We start from the raw sequence: 12439 nt of genomic DNA on the forward strand, positions 1-12439 counted from the left end.
ATTGCTGTCCAGTATTTTGGTGAAATGTTCTGTCAATCACTATCACTAATCTTGGACTGAATAATAAATCCCACAGATAGAGCAATTGAGAATGTTTGTGTTCATGTTTGTTCCAGGTAAACATGCTAGACATTCTCCACATTTCTGCACCTCAGTGTTACTCACAATCTTCCTTCTCTTCCAAGTGACCACGTTTATTATACACATTGTGTGTTATAGGCACGTGGGTGGGTGATTGTGTGTATTTGTAAATTAAAACGATTAAGACGCGTGTCATTAAAAATACAGTTATTTACAGAAACAGTAGCATTTACTAAACCACAGTCATTACAAGTACTATATTTTAGAAACTACATATAATGGTTTAATTAGATCATATATTTATTTATTTACATAATTGTAAGCATACTTTGTTTAAGGATCCCTCTCCTAGATCACATCATGTTATTGGTCAAAGGTTATGCTGTTTAATTTCCTACTTTCTGTAGTGAAGAATAAGAAAAGTCAGATTAAATGAACAGATTCAAGACATAACACAAGTCGAACAAATTAATATGATGATATATTAATACAGTGCCATTCAGAAGTTTTGGGTCAGTATGTATTTTTTTTTTAAAACATACTTTTATTAAGCACTAATGCATTAAACGGTAAAGGGGAAAAAAAGTATCACAGTTTCCACAAAAATATTAAGCAGCACTACTGATAATAATATGAAATGTTTTTTTCAGCACCAAATCAGGATATTAGAATGATTTCTGAAGGATCATGTGACACTGAAAAGTCAAATAATGGCTGCTTCTTTCAAAAACATACACTGTAAAACCTAACTCACTAAATGAAATAAGTTCATTTTACTTAAAACTTTAAAAAAGTTAATTCAACTTAACAAATTTTGTGATGTGAACTCAATGTATTATATTAAGTATAACTCAAACTAAATAAGTCACTATGTTGTCAGTTTTATATTTTAACTTTAATGGTTTTAGTAAGAGAAATTCATTTTATCTGGTAGCTTACGTCATCTATAAATAAATAACTAAAAGCTATCAAATAAACACACAAACAATAATAAATACATTGATCTATTTCATATTAAGCCTACACGCCTACATTAAACATTTTTTAAAGCAATTACATTTATTCATGTCAAAGTATTATCCAAGTGCGTTTCTTAGGCAACCGCGCCGGCGCCATTTTCCCTCCTTCAGTCGCAGCAGGACGGGCTCACGCGCAACGGTCAAGAAAAATAACTTACCAACTCCAACTTTTTAACGGTATGTATTTCTTATTATTTAATTTATTTATTTATCTATCAGTACTTCCAATCACTTTGTAAACCTGTTCATATTAGGTCCATAACCACTCCTCTCCAGGAATTTGCTTTATGCGACTTTCTGACCCACAAGTCTTGAACTGGGTGTTTCTGCATATTTAGCCTTACTCCCTCTAATATATATTGAGTTGCACAATAAAACACTGAGAATGCTCTCATTATAATCAACAAAGCTGCATTTCACTCACTAACAGTAGGCCTATATTCCAAACCTTTGTTTATTATAAAAATATAATAATTGTTCCTTAAGAACCACTTTTCACTGTATAGGGTTTGAGATTCTTGATGTTACATTTATGGATTCTTGAGATCAGTGTTCTTTAAAGCAAAGCCCATGCATAATGCAAAGATTTGGGATGAACAACTGTGTTTAAATGCTGAAGTAAATGCCTTAAACTTTAAAAGGTTTTCTTAAGACTGGAAAACCCCATTTTGGAACATTTATTTTTAAGCATGTAATGTGAAACACATTATGTGAATTTCACTTGCCCCAAGGAAAAGAAAAACATGAAAATGAAGTGTAAGACTTCGTGAAGGTAAAACTCCCACATCACATCAAAATGCCAGATCTGTCACATGTTTACTAAAACACTGAATCAGAAGAGCTGAGCAAACATCATTCTAAATCTGACATCAACCATGTACTCAGAGCCATAGCATAACACTCTCCTGTACAGACATAATAAACATTGTACGACTAGACAGACGACAAGAAGCCCAAAGTGTACAGGTAAAGTTCTGTGTGGGTGAGGTCATTCATGTTATCACAATTGACTGTAGGGTGTGAAACTACAGCATGGTGTGCTAGCTGTAGTTCTGACTCTGAGTGATATTTAACATTGACTCAAGCCCAATATGAGGTGAGAAGGCCAAAAGGTAACACCAGTTTTTTTACTTATTCTTCACATAAGTGAAAAGGCATCAATACCAATGTTTTGCAAAGTCAATGAACATCGGGAGCAGCTAAATTATATATTCCTGGATTTATCCTGTAAAATAATTTTCATGATTTGTTATCGCAACATTTTTTCTTTTGTCAAATCAACTTCAATAATTAATGTGGTTCAGATAACATACTATTTTCAGTTTCTGTTGATTTAACCAATCGCCTTTATTGTATTAACTCAAATTTTTAATTTCAATCAACTTAAAATTTTAAGGCAACTTACTTTTTTTAACTTAAATTCTTTTTTTGCAGTGTATGTTTTTTCTCTCTCTCTCTCTCTGAAGAAAATGATTTGTAAGCTGTTTTTCTTTTTCAGCAGGGAATATAGTTTAATACTTATTATTTTAATGTTGTATAATATAAATATACCATAGACTATAGATTATAATTTACATATCAATTTTGATACTAAAGTTATACTGTTCCAAAGTTTAGGGTAACTAAGTTTTTTTTAAACGTTTTTTAATTAAGTATTAGTATTATGAAATACTATTACAATTTTAAATATAGCTTTTTATTTTAATATTTTTAAAATATAATTTATTCCTCTGAAGGCAAAGCTGAATTTTCAGCATCATTACTCCGGTCTTCAATGTCACATGATGCTCAATAAACAATTATTATTATTATCAATGTTAAAACAGTTGTGCTGCTTAATATTTTTGAGAAAACCATGATATTTTTTCCGGCATTTTTGATGAATAAAAAGTTCAAAAGAACATTATTTGGAATAGAAATCTTTTGTAATGTTATAAATGTCTTTACTATAACTTTTGATCAGTTTAATGCATCCTTGCTGAATAAAATTATTAATATCTTTCAAAACAAAACTGACCCCAAACTTTTTAACAGTAGCATATAATCCCTACAACATAATATTTAAATGATTTCCATTCTGTCTTTTAAAATAGTGATATGTGTAATCTTTTTTGTTGTTATTCTATATTCACATGTTGATACTGAGGTTGTGACTTCGTTACACAACATCTGGCAGTATTGCAACTTGACATGTTCCAATTTTTGTCCGTATGTGTAAAAGCATTCGGGCAGGCATGTGGGGTCGGGGCCTTTAGGGAGAGGGCTTTGCCTGTCCACCCTAAATGAAGCTTGGCAACCATTTCCACGGTTCCCTGAGAACCGGCAGGCCACACACACGTGCATGCAAACACAAAGTCACAAGCTTAGGAAGTGTGTGTTGCTTTAAACATGAACATGTTATTTGCCTTTCTGAATTTGTCAAAATATATTCTGATGACTTTGTCATTTATCACGTGTCGAGCAATATGGCTCCAGCACTATTAGTAATAGGTTTTCACACATGTGTGAGCACAGACACATAGACAGTGATGTCTCACAGAGGCAAAGGTGACAGAATACAATGAGAGACATGTCAGCTAGCTGACCGCTATGGGTGGTTTATTTTTGGACCACTTTAGGGCACTAGTTTAGCGCTTTTTTTGTTGTTGTTTTTTTATGCAGAAACAGTCACAATGCCATCTGACTTTTGCAGAATGATGATGTCACCTTCCCCTCGACCGTTCACGGTGCTGGAATGTTACAGGCTGTTGACTGAGACAAAGGATTCTGGGTAGTGTGTACGGAGGAACATGGAGGTGTAAGGGGTGAGCCATCTGCCTCACACACTCACAGTAAACTCCTACAGCTAAACACACAACCCACCCACCCACTGCACACACACTCGCAATCTGTAGGTCAAACATGATGGCACCAGCAATAATGTAAGCATGACATTTAGACAAGTTCACACACCGAGTCAGATAGTTGTGCGGTAACTTACTGACAAGAAGGTATGCTGTTACTAACCTAACTGTACAGTATGTCCACTGTGAGATGGACTGACAGTGAGTGTGTATGTGGTGGAAGACAGTAACACAGTAATGTGAAGTACACATGCAAAAATACACACAGTCACACAGACACATTATTATAACATTAATCCTCTACAGTGATCCTCTCTTATCAGACACAACACACACACAGCTCCTTAGTTTTAGTATTGTAAATAAAACTTGAAATTCTAAATTAAGTCAGACACAGAACTAAATTCTTGGGTTCATATAGAGTAACAAATGATAAACATTTTAATCCATTAAACTATTGGTGTTGGAAAAATTGAAACAATTTGTTTGGATTTGAAACATTTACAAAATGTCCTCTGTTATGGGGCGATGATTTAAAGTATCAATTATGTATGATCTAAGGAGATAACCAGATACATTTTGTCCATATTTTATTAAATATTAGCTTCCATACACCAGTGCAGAATTTTTAATTTGTTTTCCCCCTTTTCTTCTTCTGAAAGATGTTTCTAATGCTCACCAATACTGTAGTTTTTTTATCCAAAATACAGTTAAAAACATTAATATTGTGAATACATTAGATAACTGTTTTATTATTATTATTATTATTATTATTATTATTGTAACATATTTTAATATGTAATTTGTTCCTGTGATGGCAAAGCTGAATTTTCAGCAGTCATTATTCCCACCTTCAGTGTCACATGATCCTTCTGAAAGAGTTGTAGGCTGATTTCATACACAAGATTCTCTGTATGACAGAATAAAAACTATGCTATTTTCAACTTTCACCCATTTTACACTTGCTATTTTCATTTTTATGAAAGTCTGGATTGCTGTAAACAATAAAGTAAAATCATTTTGATAAGAAGTTTTCTATTGAACAGCATTCAAAGTCTGTAAGTGGATCTTCAGAAGCATAAAATGTATTGTTTTTGTATTCACTCAGAAAAATGATTTTTGATGCTGTTCACTTTTTTAAACAATTTATTTGGATTCAACACCATTGTATCAGGTTTATGGTTTAAATTTGATTGATTCATGTTAAATTGACTTGAAACGATTACTTTTTGACTCAACTTGATGTTTTCATACTGGAATAACATGTTTCAATCAAGTAACCCAACCAGGAATTTTACTTCCCATCATGCTTTGCAAAGGGGCTGAAGTGAGAGAGTAAATGTTGAAATAAAGTGTTATTTTAAGCATTTTTTTGCAAGATGAGAAAATGGAGTGTCTTTTAATGGTTACCGTTCTGTTATGTTGGTATTTAAAAGTTTCAGTTATGTTAATGGTTTTGGGGGTTACAATTGTGGAGAAGTGTTGCACCTGTGCTTCACTTTAATAATGAAGTGATCACTATGCTTTGGGTAGTGTTTTCAAAAAGCATCACAAACCTAAGTTGATCCTAGCTGCATTGGTGGTAATGGGTCTACAATCAACTTAGAAAATCATTATTTGCAAAAATCAATCTAAATTCGAATTTTAATTGAAACAACAATATACATTTTCATTAAATTACCATAGCCATACACAAGACATTAACTAGTTTGTGTAACAAGGCAGAATTTTGTTGAATTAAAGTGCATTAACACAGTAACACAATACAAACATTTTAATTCAACTAGTTGCAAAGAAGTTACACTGACATATTAAGATTATATTTAAATTACAAATGTATATTGTGTTCATTTACAATATTCGAAGCAATCCAAGTTTACTTGATTTGATTAGATGCATAATGGGTGCTACGATTAAACCATGTTCATTCAACAATTAATTTTTTTGAGTGTAGCTGTACCCTTCTCAATGTAGTCTAATGAGGACATACAGTAGTGTGTTGTTTCAGAGAAACAAACTTTTGCTGCCTGCTGTCAGACTGAAACTTTTAAAACAAGCACTGGGACCCCTAAATCTTACCGGTGACAGGTTTAGGTCTCTATGGCGATGGCTTTACAAGTCCCAGAAGGAGCAGCCAATCAGCCGCAGGTTTTCACAGCAAGAACAGATTTCGGTCAGGTCAGCATCTTTGAACCAAGGGGGGTTCAGACCTCACACACACTCATTCACACACACTTCCATGTACACACTGAAAATGTGCCAATGCATGATTAGTAGTTCATTATATTTTAGTCCAGTAAAAAAAGGGGCCTGAACCACCTGTGCTGGAGTGATTTTGATGATGTGTGTGGTGTCGGGTACATTTTACAAGAATGATTTGAGCTACTTTTGATTTGCCCTCTGTGGGTTGGCGTCCCATTATAGGTTTCCGTGGTAATGATTGCATGCTTTCTGCATTCCGAGGCCGCTGTGGGAATGTAGCAATTTTACTGCCATTGTTGACTATACAATCTTCGAAGACCCTGTCACCTAGCAACCAGGCTTACAACACTTTTAACATAGCTAATCGTAAACAGTACAAATATTTACAGATATGTATGATGCTAACCAGCTGCATTGGCAAGCTACACTTTTTTGGAAAGTCAAAGATTATTTCACATGAATTAGCTAAAGACATTTTAACGTTTGAACAATGTGCTTATTGGATGCTGTTAGAGGGAATACTTTTCCTAATCTATTCATAAATATATCTCATTTAATTATTTGTCACTTCAGAGCAGTGCTATTTTAGTATTATATACGATTATAGTTTTAATATTACTATTTAGGTTGAATTACATTTTATTGAATTACATTTGCTGCAGAGATACAGTACATGATGCAGAACACAGCATAAACAAAACATGATGCAAAACAATATAATGGGTATATTACAGGCATCTGACTTGACTTGGGACATTACATAAGAGATGTGACAGATAACCTGTACTCTTGCCAGAAAACTATGTACTTAATTCAATTATGATGCATTGAAAGGCTACAGTGATAGCAATAAGGGATAGTGCTAACAAGCACATTTAAAGACTTCACATCTCAGAGACTTTTAATCTTGTTCACGTCAATATTCATTACCCTGCTTCTATTTCTCAAACCTTTTTCTTTCCTGTGGGCAAACCGTGAAACAGATGCCAGGACAGTGTGTGTGATTAGCAAACATGCTCACAGCTAATTGAGTTTGTGCCTTTGTGAAAAAGTGTGCGAATGTGCACAGTACTGGGGAGAGTCCTATCCTTAGGGTGCTATTTGATATAAGTGATTGTGATAAAACTTTAATTCCCGGGTTCACAGAAAAAGCTTAAGCCTATAGACCTAGATTACAGTGCATGCTTGAGCTGTCTTAACTTAAAGCAACTTGCTTAATATCTTAAAATACGCCAGTGCTGTCGTTTTGTCTCTAGATGCACAACAGTAATGATGTTTTCTAAGGCAACAGCTACTTAAATGTCCTAGCTTAACTAAGGCCTTCTCCTGGCTTAATCTAAGCCCTAGCTGTGAAACCAGATCATTAGTTAGGGTTAATGAATTTGTAACAAATTTCAAAGTTATCCACTTGAACAGAATGCACCATTTCTGCAAGGGTTCTAAATGCTCAGTATGAGTATTTCTGATGTACTGCATGTGCACAAATTCAGCACTTCGTAACACATTTTCCTGTGGGTTTGCTACATGCAGCTGTCATTGCAAAGGTTAATGATGTGTTGGTCGAACACATTCTCGGCACTGAATGAATGGGAAAGCAGGCATGAATGAAATACAAAGTAATTACAGTCGATTTTGTTACAACAAGCGAAGGCTTAGAAAACCATTAGGTTCACATGGTGGCGTCACAGTGGACACACTCCACCCCCACTTCAATCCGCACTGCACTGTAATTGACTGTTCATTAACACAGGGCTGAGGGCAATATCAGCCTGTTTCCCACAATGATTACCAAAGGCTAAGTACACTGATTGTACCTGTCCCCATGGCGACCCTATGCCTGTTCTCCAACTAATATGCTTGGGGTTTTATGTCCCAATGTCCCAAACTTTCAGATCTCATATCTCCACTAATGAGCTCTGTTCAGTTGAGCTTGCATATGGCTTAGGTCCAATATTAATTTTTAATAATGAATCACAATAGTGTGAAACCATTTTCCTTATCTTCTCTATTACACCACAATACAATAAAATCAAATGCTGTGTAGCCATTTACACATAATAATATGTAAGAATAACAAGAATAATAAATACGTACATACAGAGCTCAGCGTAAATGAGTACACCCCCTTTGAAAAGTAACATTTTAAACAATATCTCAATGAACACAAAAACAATTTCCAAAATGTTGACAAGACTAAGATTAATATAAGTTGTGTTTAAATTATAACATGTAAGTAAGGTTAATAATATAACTTAGAGAACACATTTTTCAGTTTTACTCAAATTAGGGTGATGCAAAAATGAGTACACCCCACAAAAAAACTACTACATCTAGTACTTTGTATGGCCTCCATGATTTTTAATAACAGCACCAAGTCTTCTAGGCATGGAATGAACGAGTTGGTGACATTTTGCAACATCTATCTTTTTCTTTTCTTCAAGAATGACCTCTTTTAGAGACTAGATGCTGGTTGGAGAGCGATGCTCATCTTGTCTCTTCCCCATAGGGGTTCGATTGGGTTCAGATCTGGAGCCACTGAATCACTTTCACTCTGTTCTTCTTCAGAAATCCAACAGTGGCCTTAGATGTGTGTTTAGGATCATTGTCATGTTGGAAAAGTGCATGACGACCAAGGGCACGGAGTGATGGTAGCATCTTCTCTTTCAGTATAGAGCAGTACATCTGAGAATTCATGATGCCATCAATGAAATGCAGCTCCCCGACACCACATAAGGACACTGCCACCACCATGTTTCACTGTAGGCACCATGCATTTTTCTTTGTATTCCTCACCTTTGCGATGCCATACTGTTTTGAAGCCATCAGTTCCAAAAACATTTATCTTGGTCTCATCACTCCAGAGTATAGAGTCCCAGTAGTCTTCATCTTTGTCAGCATGGGCCCTGGCAAACTCTAGGCGGGCTTTTTTGTGCCTGGGCTTTAGGAGAGGCTTCTTCATGGATTGCACCTATGATGAATTTCCTCTGCAGTGTACACCGTATTGTGTCACGGGAAATAGTCACCCCAGTTTGGCTTTCTACTTCTTTAGATAACTGCAGTGAACTTGCATGCAAATTTTCTTCAACCCTTCTCATCAGAAGACGCTCCTGTCAAGGTGTTAACTTCCATGGATGACCTGGACATCTCTGTGAGATGGTTGCAGTTCCATCTTTTTTAAATTTTTGTACCAATTTTGCTATAGTATTCTGACCAATAAGTAAAGCTTTGCTGATCTTCTTATAGCCTTCACCTTTCTGGTGTAAAGAAATTATTTTCTTTCTCAGGTCTTGTGACATTTCTCTTCCATGTGGTGCCATTGCTGACAGCATGAAATGGGAAGGGGTTTTAACACCCTTTTATATTCAACCGTCTGCTGGACACCTGTGTAATGAATAATTAGACTCACCTGTGGTTGAATTCTTGTTAAATTAGGCATTTGTAGTCAAAAATTTAGCTTTGCTCCAGAGACGTTCAGTGGGGTGTACTCATTTTTGCATCACCCTAATTTGAGTAAAACTGAAAATTTTGTTCTCTAAGTTATATTATTAACCTTACTTTCATGTTAAACAGATGTTATATAAAACTTAGTCTTGTCAACATTTTATTTTATATAATATTATTAAAATATTCAAGTTTAATTATCACTTAATTATATAGACTACTATACCAAACTCATATTTAACTCATCCTAACTTATCCAAAGAGGAATCTTATAACTTTCCAATTATAACCCTAACAGTGCAGCCCTACCTCAATTGAGAATGTGGTGACTAATCAGTGAACAGGAAAGGCTATTGACATTTTGCACCACAGTAAGGGTGTAGCTGCCATCACTAGACAGTGATTTTGGAAAATCAAACAAATCTCAGTGTCTATCCTGAAAACACTGCACATTTATACTGTCACATGTTCATCCATACTGTAGCAATCTGTCTCTGCCTCTCTTCTCCCTCCCCTGCTCTCTGACTCCACCCTTCTGTGAATAAAAGGTGGTTGTCTGCAGACTGTTTCTTGTTTAAGTCCAGTTTGCATTGGTCAGTTGGTCAAGGTGTGTGTTTCAGGCTCTTTCTGAGTGTGAGCCTGAGAATCTTTGAGATTATCTCCTTCTACGGCCGTTCAAAGGAAAGGTAAGAAAATACACTTAAATATATTCATAATTTCATTAGTCTGTAATTGCATGTCTTGATTCTTATTGATGTACCCTGTGAAAACTAATTATGATCAAATAGACAAGAAATGAAAAAGGAAATGGTTGTTTAATGATTATAGATAAGACAGGTAAATAGTTTTCCCCATATTTAGCACAATTCTTTATCAATGTTTGAGGTAGTGTGTGTTGAAAACCAAAATTAAACCTTCATTGATTGTAACAGGCTAAGATGTGAATTTTCATTTCATATTAGGATGTAAAACACTGTTTATCTTTGGGCTATTATCTCATCTCCTATCTGACAAATGAAGCTGATGAATGTGATGAATGTAAAGCAAACTCAGTTTTAGCGTGTTTAATTATGTATGGGTGGTTTATAAAGTGTATAAACCACCCATAAATGTGTATACAGTACAGTGTACAGTTGACTTGATAGCCATATTTTATTTTCTGTTCAATTTTATTACAGAAATAGAAACATCAGAAACATGTTGCTTTAAGTTCAGTGGACAGTTTCTAAGATAATGTGTTAGCTCCCCCTCCTGGTGGCATCCATGTGGTGTCTTTGCAAGTTTGCATGCGTGTGTGATTGTTATAGTGTGTACCTGATAGTGGACTGTTAGTTTAACTCTCAGCTGGGAGAGGAATACAATGCAGACTAAAGGTACAATGGGATGTGACTTGTGAAGGCCAGCCTCAGCCTGAAATAATACATTTGCAAAACTGTTTCAGCATACATGTGCTGTTAGTAACTAATGCCACTTCTATAAAGTTCTATTAGTGAAACTTTTAGGTATAATAGGCAGATTAATCTGATATATGGCCATAGATATGTATCTATGTTTTGGTGTTAGAAATCTTTCTGATTTAATCGCTACACAAATGTTAGTCTGGCAGCATAAAGTCTCTTCTCATTAGTGACCAATCAGAATGTAGGCCTATATTCTAATAACGAAATGTTGTTTTATTCCAACCAAATGTGGCTGAAATTAAATTTGCCTCCTTACAAACTAATTGCAAAGTACTTGCTTGGATTTATGTTTACTATTAACATCACTTCAAAATATATTCTCCAATATATATTTTTTAAAATCCTGCCACTGCTCTTTCTGCAAATATAACCAATAATTTTATAAAGACGAAATACTCCAAGGCATCCACATGGTGAGAGTAAAAAGCCTTTAATTAACTTATTTTTTACTTTCACCACGTGAGTGCTTTGTAGTAGCCTATTTCGTCTTTATTATTTGATTTTTACCTCCAGTTTATCCAATGAGCACCAGTGGCTACTTAAATACACCCATGTAGCACTCTCCAACTTTTGCTTTTTTATAACCAATCACTGTCAGAGGTAAGCCAGTCAGCGTTCAGTATCATTTTAGTGCGCCATCAAACCTGCTCATGGGACAATAGGTGAAAAGAAACTATCAAATATATCTAAGATATCGATACAATCCAGATTAATGAAGTATCTCATAACAAGCGAAACTGAAAGACAGGGGCATAAATTAATTATTTGGATGATAGATGCTCTCCATTAAATCATAAATGTTTATAACAATCATAGTATATGTATATGGAATATGGAACTGAGTGATTTGGTCCATTTATTTACTATATTGACAAGTGTTGCTTTGGTGATTGGAGAGATTATAACGCACAGTCTGCAGAGTATTTTTATTATCAGTAAATAGATCAATCAGAACTAAATATAGGCTACACGATAGATAGATAGATAGATAGATAGATAGATAGATAGATAGATAGATAGATAGATAGATAGATAGATAGATAGATAGATAGATAGATAGATAGATAGATAGATAGATAGATAGATTCTTTCCTACAGACTTTCTTCTCTCTCCCCACACATGCACTTTGAGGCTAGCAGAACCTTGCTGTGTTTCTCACTCTTATTAACGCTCAGCTGTTAAAATGCTTCTAAGTAACCCAACAGATGCTCAGCGAGAATGAGGACCTTGTTGTACCTCAAAAAGGCCTGTTTTTGTTCAACAGTTGGGCTGGGAGCTGTGAATCCCCATGCACAATATAGTCCGTCTGCTACATCATACAATAGATAAAAGAAGACATTCAGTGTTACATCACAAGGTCGTATTCTGTAGGTTGACTCGCATATGAATTCT

The sequence above is a fragment of the Chanodichthys erythropterus genome, chromosome 14 (genome assembly GCF_024489055.1).
Source record: "Chanodichthys erythropterus isolate Z2021 chromosome 14, ASM2448905v1, whole genome shotgun sequence".
Lineage (NCBI taxonomy): Eukaryota > Metazoa > Chordata > Actinopteri > Cypriniformes > Xenocyprididae > Chanodichthys > Chanodichthys erythropterus.